The sequence below is a fragment of the Puma concolor genome, chromosome D1 (genome assembly GCF_028749965.1).
Source record: "Puma concolor isolate L17-30 chromosome D1, mPumCon1.1.hap2, whole genome shotgun sequence".
In the NCBI taxonomy this organism is placed as follows: domain Eukaryota; kingdom Metazoa; phylum Chordata; class Mammalia; order Carnivora; family Felidae; genus Puma; species Puma concolor.
Window position 1 is genome coordinate 24,865,469 of NC_141676.1, and position 12,304 is coordinate 24,877,772.

The 12,304-nt window shown below is 35.4% G+C and overlaps 1 protein-coding gene across 2 annotated transcripts in view; it reads right to left on the reverse strand.

The window, feature by feature from the left end:
* Window positions 1-12,304, reverse strand: part of RAG1 (recombination activating 1) — a 1,204,476-nt gene that overhangs the window by 483,898 nt on the left and 708,274 nt on the right. The window lies entirely within an intron of this gene.

The window sequence follows — 12,304 nt, forward strand, 5'->3', positions numbered from 1 at the left end:
CTGACCTGCTATTATATGCACATCATTGAAAAGTGGTGGATCTAGGATTTAAACCTAGATATGACTCAAAAGTCCCCTGCTCTTGTAAATGTCCCCAAACACAAGTACACTGTCTCACATCCTTTCCCACCTCCATCTCCACATCTTGCCTTTGACATTTTTAAGTGCTCTGAGAAAGTGCTGGTCTTGCCTCACTCTCTCGGAATGGTTTAGTTTGAACTCTGAAGGAGAATTTATTCCAGCTCTTACCCATTAACTTTAAAGAACCCATTAACATTGTGTCTCCTCTTTCCTTTCATGGTCTTTATCTGGTAAATTTCTTTGTGGGGACACCTATGTGGCAACTTATCTACCCACACTCCATCTTGGAAAATGACATCAGTTGTTTTCCTTCTCAAACAGAACTGGCATAATCAGAAATTGGGTTAATATCAGAAGTGTTCACCTGATCGCTGTATATACCATTTTTTCAATAAATATATCTGGCAGCTGAGTAACATAATTTGTTCTCTTTTCCCTTTGAAGTATTTTTAATCACAAACTAGGGGGTTGAATGGGCCTATATTTACAGATCATTTGATAATTCCAATGATTCTACCACATTTGTTTATATTTTTTAGAAGCAAAGGATTGATAATTTAGTGTCTGCAAGAAATTTTAACTGGGAGTCAGAAGACTAACAATACCTGCCCAGACACCCACGTAAGATGGTTGGTAAATGTATATAATAGCATTTTATAAAACATGAAGGGAATTTAATGCCTTTACCCACCCCCACACCTTGCTTCATAATGCACAGAAAAGCACTGGTTACACTCATCAAGAAAATGTATATAATCCAAAGATATATAGCTGAAACAATATTTTATTAGTAAAAGTTCTATAAGTGCTGAAATTTCCTTTTATGAAGTTAGTGATACTATCCTAGAGAGGATATTCTGATTCACTCAATTATTCGTAAACTACTGAATAGTTTGAACATATTCTTCAATACATTTGTAACATATTAGAAACATGATAGGTTTTGAGAAAGCAAAAGATGCAAACATGACCTTTGTATTTGAATTCTGTATGCAATTTTACTTCTTTTGCACTTCCCCATATTTCATTTAATGTGTTCTATTCAAAAAGTATCCAATGAGATCAAGCCACAAGAATTCCAAATTCTCAGTCTGTGATTACCAGCCGTTGAATAGATTGTCCTTCAACTTCATTTAAATAACAGATCTTGCATAAGAGACTCTTAAAAACTGAGAACAAACCAAGGGTTGATGGGGTGTGGGAGGGAGGGGAGGGTGGGTGATGGGTATTGAAGAGGGCATCTTTTGGGATGAGCACTGGGTGCTGTATGGAAACCAATTTGACAATAAATTTCATATATTAAAAAATAATAAAATAATCAGCAAAGGTCAAATTAAAAAATCACAGGAGAAAAATAAATAAATAGAAATAAATAAATAAATAACAGATCTTGAGGGGCGCCTGGGTGACTCAATTGGTTAAGCATCTGACTTTGGCTCAGGTCATGATCTCACAGCTTGTGAGTTCGAGCCCCACATCGGGCTCTGTGCTGACAGCTCAGAACCTGGAGCCTGCTTCAGATTCTGTGTCTCCCTCTCTCTCTCTGCCCCTCCCCCACTCACACTCTGTCTCTCTCTCTCTCTCTCTCTCTCTCTCAAAAAGATAAACATTAAAAAAATTTTTAATAAATAAATAACAGATCTTGAATTTTAGTATATTAAAAGGAACCTTAAATACAAAGATTGTTGCCCTTTAAAACACGTATCCTTCATAAAACCTGTATCTTTAAATCATTCCTTTGATAATAATTGAATAAAACACGATTTCCAATCACACAAAAAAGAAATCACATAAGTGCAGGTTAAGTCAATAATAGATTCAATTAAAAGTGGGCACAGGTAGAAATAGCCATTTTTGGTTGGGGAAAGGGGCTGGAGAGAGTGGTCATTTCTTACAGCAAAGAAGTTAAATGGACAAAAGAAAGGACATTAATTAAAAAAAAAACCTAAGGGGGTGCCTGGGTGGCTCAGTCAATTAAACATCAGACTCTTGATTTTGGCTCAGGTCATGATTTCAGGGTACTTAAGTTTGAGCCCAACATCGGGCTTTGCACTGATAGCATGGACTCTGTTTAGGATTCTCTCTCTCCCTCTTTCTGCCCTTCCCCTGCTTGTTGTCTCTCTCTCTCTCTCTCTCTCTCTCTCTCTCTCTCTCTCTCTCTCTCTCTGTCTGTCTCACTCTCTCTCAAAATAAATAAATAAATAACTTAAAAATTTTTTTAAATAAAAATAAACTTTAAAAAAACCTAATAAGCAAGCTATAAATAAACATCTAATTTAAGACCATTTAAAAGCTAAATCTTTTCCCTATAATCTCATATTATTCAAATTTTCCAAAGATTAATTCTGCATCCTCTGAATGCATGAATTTCATAGACCTTGTCAAAAGTCAACAGGTAAAATGATAGTCAGGGGACTCAACACCAACCTAAAACCACACAACATATGTAGTTGACATGAACTATGTTAACTCCATATTTATTTTTAATTCAAACATATCATGGCAGAACCACTAGTAATATATCTATGTGCTTTTTCTGAATGCTGTTAAAGAAACTGCCTTTTGGTTGTGATTCACAGCACCTGCAGATGTAAATCCATTGCTATCCTCATGTATCCTATATGTGATAGACATACAAATACTATTATTGATTTGGTTTTTACCCTCATCTTCCCTATTGGACTATAAACTCTTTGAGGACAAAGAGAGTGAGTTATCAACCTGTGAATACCAAGTTATATATAGTAAACATTGTGAACATTCTATAAACGTAGAATAAATATAAAATAGATTCATAAACTAAGTATATTAATTTGAGAAACCTAATTGTTTAAATATTAGATCCATTTTGAGTTAACTTTCACACATGATATAAAGATTCAACTTCATTTTCTGTATATTGATATCCAGTGTTCCCAGCACTGTTTGTTGAAAAGACTGTCCTTTCCACATTGAATGGTCATGGCCCCCTTGTCAAAAATCATTTGACCTTATATATGAGGGTTTATTTCTGGGATTTCTCTTCTATTTCATTTATCTATATGTCTTTGTGCCAGTACCGCACTGTTTTGATTATCATAGCTTTGTAGTAAATTTGAAATCATGAAGTGTGAGACATCTAATTTGTTTCTATTTTAAGATTATTTTGCTATTTGGAGTCCCTTGAGATGCCATATGAATTTTAGGGTGGATCACAAAAATACATACATTCATACACTTACAAAAATTGGTAAGTCAAATGTGGTCACTGTAGCACTCTGTAATAAAAAAAAATTTTGGTGGCACCCTTAATATCTATCTTAAGGACATGGGTAAATAAATATTTTAGATATATACTATGGAATACCTTATGGCAAGAAGCAACCAATTAGATAATTGGCAACATAAAGAGATCACAAAGCAATATTTTTTTTTTGAGTTAGAAAGAGAGGCATCTTACTTTTTTAACTCGAATATTATTTTAAGATCTATGTTGCCACTTACATAATTTATTACTGGTTGTCTCTTGCTACTGTAAGTTTTTTTATAGTATGGCTAACATATGCATCTATATATATATTATATATAATATAAAGAGATATATATGTGTGTGTGCACATGTGTGTTCATACAGAAAGAGATTCAGGAGGATGAAAAACAGAAAAACTAGCAAGAGAAGAGGTTCTCCTACATTATTCTATTATCATGTAGTTGTAACTTTCACATTTAGGCCTTTAAATAAACTGAAGTCTATTTTTGTGAGTAGTATAGAGGGTAAGGCAATTTTTCTAACATCACTTCATAGGACCCATTTTTATAACACCATATGTGTAATACACTTTATATAGATAATGCATCATATACCATGTCTGCTTATTTATGTACTGCATGTGTGTGTATATATAACATTTAGAAAGGAAGTGCTAAAGTTATATACAATTAAATAATATAATGTTTGCCTGGCTAAATGAATTCAAGCTGAGATTCTTTCACTTGAGTCTGAAACAGTCTTGAACAACAGAGATGTTATGAAATATTCCTGAGATGATACCATGATACAGATTTGTCTGTCATTGTTTCATCAGAATAATTTGAAAGAAGAAACTAGAAAAATAATTTAATGCCTATAGTAAAAGTCTTACATTGTGGTGAAATAAACCTCATGGAAGGACTTGGCTGTTGCCATATCTATTTCATAGAGAGGAAAACTGAGCCTATTTGTGCTAAGTAGCTTTCTCTGAAATCCCAGCTGGTGAAGAGAGTATCTAGGATTTGTATCCAGCTCCACTAGTATACTCTTACACTCAGGCTTCATCCATTAAACCAGGGGTCAGGAGACTTTTTCTAGAAAGGGCCAAATATTAAATATTTTAAGCTTTGCAGCCCACATTCTCTCTGATGCAACTGTTAAGCTCTGTCATCATAGGACCCAAGGAGCCATAGACAACATGCAAACAAATAAGCATGGCTGTATTCCAAAAAAAAAAAAAAAAAAAAAAAACCATTATTTGTAGACATAATTTTAATTTCATAAAATTTCACATGTCATGATATATTATTCTCCCCTCAATTTTTTTCCAACTATTTGAAATATAACAAATATCCTTTGCTTATATGCTATACAAAAACAGGTGGCAGGCTGGGTTTGGCCCAGGGGCTGTAATTTTTCAACCTCTACACTAAACTGTGTGAAACAAGCAGTCAGAAAGGAAACTTGTATTTCAGTAGCAAGATCCTGCAATGAAATCATTTTACTTTATGAATGTACACTGAGGTTATTTTATGGCATCAAAAATAGTTGCCCAGCAGAGAGATAGAAATGCAAAACCAGAGTTCAAGATTTAATAATGGTAAATATTTTTTGAAAGGCATTTCCATGATGCTAGAACTCAGACTGAGCTAGTAGTTGAAAATGTGAGTTTAGGGGCGCCTGGGTGGCTCAGTAGGTTAGGCTTCCGACTTCAGCTCGGGTCACGATCTCACGGTCCGTGAGCTCGAGCCCCGCGTCAGGCTCTGGGCTGCTGGCTCGGAGCCTGGAGCCTACTTCCGATTCTGTGTCTCCTTCTCTCTCTGCCCCTCCCCCGTTCATGCTCTGTCTCTCTCTGTCTCAAAAATAAATAAACGTTAAAAAAAAATAAAAAAGAAAATGTGAGTTTGGAAACAGCCAGAACTATGCAGTGGAAGGGGAGAAAGGAGCAAGACAAAGTGACTTGTGTATGGAGATAGTAGTGAAAAGGATAGAACCAAGATGAGCAAAGTGATAGGAAATAGGGAAGGAGTTAGTTTCATGAAATAGAAGGAGCAGAGCTAATAACAAATCCAAGAGGACAAGGAAAATCCATGTCTCCCTTTAGCAACTAAGTACGTCAACAATGAGTTTCGAAAAGAAGAATCACCACAGAAAGGTTAGTATGAAAAGCAAGTTACAGGTGCTTAAGTAGGAGGCAGAATAGAAGCTCTGGCTTCCTTTTAGAAATGAACTTTTGGGGGGCACCTGGGTGGCTCAGATGGTTAAGTGTCCTACTTCCGCTTAGGTCATGATCTCACGGTTGGTGGGTTCCAGCCCCACATCAGGCTGTGTGCTGACAGCTCAGAGCCTGGAGTCTGCTTTGGTTTCTGTGTGTGTCTCTCTCTGCCCCTCCTCCACTTGGGCTCTGTCTCTCTCTGTTTCTCAAAAATAAATAAAATGTTAAAAACAAATTTAGAAATGAACTTTTTGAAAGGAGACCCCATATTTATCTAAAATTTAATGCTTAATAAATACCTAATTCAGTGAAACCTTTATATTTCATAGGTAAGCATTGACAATAATAAGTAACTGAGAGACAATAGTGTTTATGCTCAGATCTGCAATCTTTGCAAAGATTAAGAAACTGCTGACATTCAGCTGTCATATTCTGGAGCTTCCATGAGCTATTACCTTCTCATTAAAAATTTTCTCATGTAACTACAACTTTTATTCCAGTGTGTTTCAATATTTGAGATATATTGCTAATTTGGAAACTGTAGTGAATCTACCAGTCTTCCAACTTTAAATGACTCACTGATTCAAATTCTGGCCCTTAGGTCTATTTGCATAGGAGATGAAACTGTATAAAAAGTAGCTCCCATGTTGGTATTTACAAGGAAAGAGAAATTGGAAAGAAAACATGGAATGTGGAAATATACCCCCTCCAGGGTGGAGAAAGTTTTCAACAAGAAATACAATCTATGAAGGTAAGGTAAAATTGGTTTCTGATTTAGGATCTCGGAAGGATATACAAGGGAAATATTGGAAAGACATTAACTTACCGAATAATTACAAAGGTATGGAGAAGATTAAGAGAACACACAAGGCATGGTTAGCCAAAAGCAAGAAGCTGCTTTTATGCTGAGGACTGAAGGGGAGGGTGGACAAAATAGTTTCTACAATTCAATGAGGCTGAGACTATGGAGGAAGCTCAGGGTCCAGAAGTTCTACTCATGGAGGGATACAGCCACTGCTAGTGATTCAACCTTCTAGAAAAAGCATGGCAATCTGATAAGACTTAACTATTCTTTAGGCATTTAATAAAATGGCTATAAACAAGATCTTTGCCTGTAAAAAAAAAAAAAAAGAAGAAGAAAGAAAAAAAAACTGATGCTGCATTTTTAGTCATCTGACAATATTTTAATATTTTAACCAAATGGCCTACATCATTTGATTAGAGTACATTTGAACATATTGCGATAAATACATATTGTTTGCTATATTGTGCACCAAAATACATCGTGGATTTGTTATTTCATAAAATACCAATTTCTTCTGTAATCTTCAACCAGGACTCTCTGCCACCTGTGTCACATATTTGGAAATAATTTTAATATCTTAATATACTCAATTTAAAAATATCTACCCCAACCTTTTTCACATTGTTTGGGGGGAGAAAACTATACTCTATCAAACTCATTTATATTTTTCTTCTTTTATATTGTCTTCATTTAGCTTCCTTGGATAAGATTAATTCATTGACACACTGTAGTATTTTTCCTGGGCATCAGGAAGAACAAAAATTAGAAAATAATATTCCTGGTTTACAGGGAATAAGGCAATTTATAAATAAATGTATTGGAATTCACAATAGAGAAAGACTGGAGGAAAAGAGATACAGTGACAACTTCATGAAGGACGTAATATCTGAGCTCAGCATTTAAGAATGAGTGACAGGATATTTTCCAATTACAGATAGCAAAGAGAATGCCTCCCCTCCTACTCTGACAAGTGAAAATTAGCAGGCCCTGGGTACAAACAACACCACCATAAATGGAAATAAATCAACAATGATGCAATCCTTGGGATGGATTGCTCTATGGGGAAATACCATTCTATCTACTAGATTCTATAATAACGGGCAAAGTGACTACATCAAACTTTTACTAATGCTGAGTAAGCACTTTGCCCTAATATGCTGTGAGTACAGAATTTATGGCAAAACATAATACACACTATGTGATCATCTCCCTAGTAAATCCTTTCCAAACTGTTTGAACTCAACACATTTTTATCTAGTTTGGAAGAGTAATGGTATGTTTTATTCTCCTGGAAGCTTGATAAAATAGAACAAGAAAATTTACATTGAAAATGAAGACTGCACGTTCTCATAAACAGCTGCAAACTTATGTGTCACTAGTCAGTTCTTAACTAACTACAAAGAGGACTGATATCTGAGAAAAGAAATAGAAAGAATTTTGAAAAAAATACATATATTACAAGGCTGGTGAAATGATGCTTAGTCCTTAACAGTTAATTATCTTTTTACAAATATGGAAGTATAGGGTTTTTTTTAATTGTAGTTACAAATATCTACTATTTATTAGCTCTAGTTCATATTATTTTATTTTGTATTTATTACTCTGACAACTTCCTCAATGTTTGGAAACAATGTGGACCTGGTATGATATCATGCCATCACAGGCAAATTCTGAATATCTGTTCCTGTTTTAGAGCTCCCCATGCAATTGACTTGGGTCTCTGTTGAAGAAGTATCATGGGTGAATGTATTTCATTGTCCAGACCTGCTTCTCTATCCCTGAAGAACTGTTATTCTCAAGAGGACTCACTAATATCCTCATGGGCGCGAATATCAGTGTCAGGGCCCAATATCACAGAGAATCCAACCTAAGACAGATGTCCATATTCTCTAAGTTGATCTGTAGATTCAATAAAATTCTAATACAATCCAAATTGATTCTTGATGAAATTGACGAGTTGACTCTAAAAATTTGTATGAAAAGGCGTATGATTTAGAATGGCCAGGGGTGCCTGGCTGACTCAGTCGGTTGAGTGTCTGACTTAGGCTCAGGTCATTATCTTACGATTTGTGAGTTTGAGCCCTTCGTCGGGCTCTGTGCTAACAGCTCGGAGCCTGGAGCCTGCTTCGGATTGTGTGTGCTCGTCCCCCACTCATGCTCTGTCTCTGTCTCTCAAAAATAGACAAACATTAAAAATTTTTTAGAATGGCCAATTTGGGGAAGAAAAAGATGGAGAACTTACACTACTTGATTTCAGGTTTTACTCCATAAGCCAGCAATCAAGATATGGTTATAAGGATAGACACACGGACCAGTTGAATGGATTGCAGAGATGAGAAAGAGACCACACATGACTTTTAACCAAAGCAATTCAGAGGAAAGGAAAATCTCCCCAACAGAGACAATCTAAATGCATTAAAGCTGCATTTGTGGAAGCATGAAGTACAAATTCACTAAACACTGAGAAAGATGACAAATGGGGCTACTACCACTTCATACTTTGGTAATTATACCCATGGATTACACTTATTTGGGAAACACCATATAAGACCACAGAATTAAGGTATACACTGCATCATGGCTGGATGGAGCACCATTCTGGTAGCCTAAAATCTCAAAGTGGGAACCTCACCTGTGCCTACAAAAGACCATTCCATCCACCACTCTACTGCTGTGGACCTATATTTCTATAGAATATTGTAAGTGACAGACCAATGGCTCCCATGGTCATGTGGCAACTTCATCACCATATTGGCTCCTATATGAAGGCCAACTTCCAAAAGGGTGCCTATTCATTTTTATTTCCATGTGCACATCCTTTTGTGCAGTCTTCTGTCACACCAAATGTGGCTAATTTCTATAAACAATAGGATATTGCAGAAGCGATGTTGTATGACTTTCAGAGCTATTCCACATAACATACATCAGCCACCTTGTTCCCCACGAGACCATTTGCTCCAGGGGAAGCATTTGTTAAGTTCTAAGAAAGCTCCAGCAGGCTTACATAGGCTCCAAGTGACAAGGAATTGGAATCCCCTACAAAGAACCAACACTTACTTGCCAGGTCTGTGAGTGAGAGAAATTGGCAATGGATATCCAGAAGCAATCAATCCTTCAGGTGACTATAGCCCCAGCTGACATGTTGAGTATAACTGTAGCTTGTATAACTATCCAGCTAAGCCACTCCCAGATTCTTGACCCGAAGAAATTGTATAATAAATATTTATTGTCTTAAGCTTTGTATGTTCTTTCTGTAGTTCCTTTAGGTGTGAACTTAAATTGAGAGTTTTCTTGTTTCTTGAGATAGGCCTGTATTGCTATGAACTTTCCTCTTGAAACCACTTTTGCTGCATCCTACAGGTTTTGGTATGTTGTATTTCTGCTTTCATTTATCACTAGATATTTTAATTTGGGGGCATTTTTATTCAGCAATAGATAATTCATAAAGCTGTAAGTCAGGTACATTAGACTAATACAATTTTATGTGTAATCTCATGTGTGAACCAACCATAAATCCTCAGAAAATGTAGCCAGGGAAAACTCCATGAGAAAAAAAGAAAAACCTAATCCTAGAATATGTGTTGATTCTAATCAAGATGAATCACTATCCTCTCCAAAGGAATCAAGTGACCATCCCTTAAAGGGTGGTATCATATTGGAAGCTAAATGCAAGTTTCTCTTAATGGCAGTTAGACATTTAGCAGCAGCAATAGCTAACTCAGGCTTGAAGCCCATGCTACTGGGCCTTCTATAGCATCCATTCCTGCCATCATGACTGTTTCTTTCATATACCCATTGTGGTAGCACTGAGGCGATCAATGAAAGAAACTAGCTGACATCAACTGGGTAGCTCATTTTGCTTACTTGTAAATTTAGCTCCAACTCTGTAGGCCAGTGAAAGGTATCCCTTTACTTTGAAGGAGACATCCTAATATGTCCCATACCACTGGGCCTCTAGAAAAATTGACTTATGTGTAAGTTATTGAATCTTCATGGTTTATTTTCTATTCCTTTTTTTTTAACTTTTTTTTTTTTTTTGAGAGACAGAGAGTGACTGGGGGAGGGGAAGAGAAAGAGAAAGTGACTAGGGGAGGGGCAGAGAGAGAGAGAGAAAGAGAAAGAGAGAGAGAGATACAGAATATAAAGCAGGCTCCAGGCTCTGAGCTGTCAGCACAGAGCCTGAAGCAGGGCTTGAACCCATGAACCATGAGATCATGACCTGAGCTGAAGTCAGACGTTTAACAAACTGAGCCACCCAGGCACCCCTATGTTCTATTCTAAAGATTATACATGTCTTATCAAGACCTAGCATACTTGCCATATTTTTCTGTCTGATTGACCTGATATATTTATAGCGGACTAATGTTTTGTTCACAGAAATATCTAGGCAGACTAGATAACTTTGGACTATATTTTGACTCATGTTATGGTCCACTGTGTGGTCCATCCTGCTGTTTTGCATTTATACTTGAAAAGTACATGTGTTTTATAATTATTGAGCTTAATTTTGTATAAGTAAACTGAACCAAGTTATGTAATTTCATGTTCAATTTGTCTATGTCACTATGTCTCACTATATCTTCTATATACATATCACTACTGATATTTTTATCTATGTTCTCTATTAATTACTAATTAAAGGGTGTTAAAATCGGCATTGGTTTTATTATCCATCTAGTTGTGTCCAGATATATCTTATAGTATATAATGTATATTACAGTTCTGTTATTAGATTTATAGACATTTAGGATCTACATATTTCCTGAAGAATTAACTATTTTATGATTCTGATAGCTTCCTATTTATCTCTTGCTATACTCTCCAAGTCAGCTTTGTCTGATACTAATACAACCATATCATATTCTTATGCTTAGTATGTAGCTCTATCCTTTTATATTCAAGCTAGTTGTGTCTTTGTGTATAAAGTATATACTAACTCTTGAGACCACAAGATAGTTAGGTCTTGCTTTTTGTTATCTAGTCTAACCATCTCTGCCTTTTACTTAGAATGGTTAGTCTGTTTGTATTTAATGTTGTTATTTACATGGTTTGGTTTAATTCAACTACTTGCAATGTGTCCTATAGTGGCACTACACGTTTTTCTTGTTCCCTTTCTCCTTTCCTGAATTCTTTAGAGTTAATAAAAGAAGTTTTATTATTTAACCTTCTTGGTAGCTTTTGTAGCTGTATCCCTTTATACTATTTTTTAGTAGTTTGTCTAGAGGTTATGATATGTATCTGAACTTACCAAGTTTTCCTAGATTTGGTATTGTGAAATTACAAGTAAAATGTCAGAATCATAGTGAAATTCCATTCAACTCCCATTCTTGGTGCTATGGTTTTAATATGCTTTACATCTGCTTCTAAAATAAATCTTGTAATATAAGGTTACACGTTTGATTATATAGTTTTCTACATAAAAATTAAAAAGAAAAAATGTATTTTATATCTATATGCATATTTATCATCTTGTGTTCTTCTTTCCTTCTGGAAGATCTAAGTTTCCATTTGCTATTATTTCTCTTCAGTCTCAAAAACTTCCTCATTTTCTGAAAAGCAGGTATGCTAATGACATTTTTTCTCAGCTGTCATTGAGCTGAAATGTCTTTCTCAATTTTTAAGGAGTATCTTCATTGTTTGTAGAATAGTAGGTTGACTATTGATTTACATTCAGCACTTTAAAGATGTTGGTTCATTGGCTTCTACTTCCTTTGTTTCCAAAGCGAAGTCAGTAATCCTTCAGAATATTGTTCTTTTCTATATATGTTTCTTTTTCTCTGCTTTTAAGACTTTCTATTTTCAGTTTTCAGCAGTTTAAGTATGGTGTTCTATGACATGATTTTCTTTTTATTTACCCTTCTTGGGATTAGGAATCAATAGGTCTTCATATATAACTTGATGTTTCTTATGAATTTGGGAAAATTCAGCATTAGACTTTCAAATATTTTCACAAGCATTCTCTTTCTCATCTCTT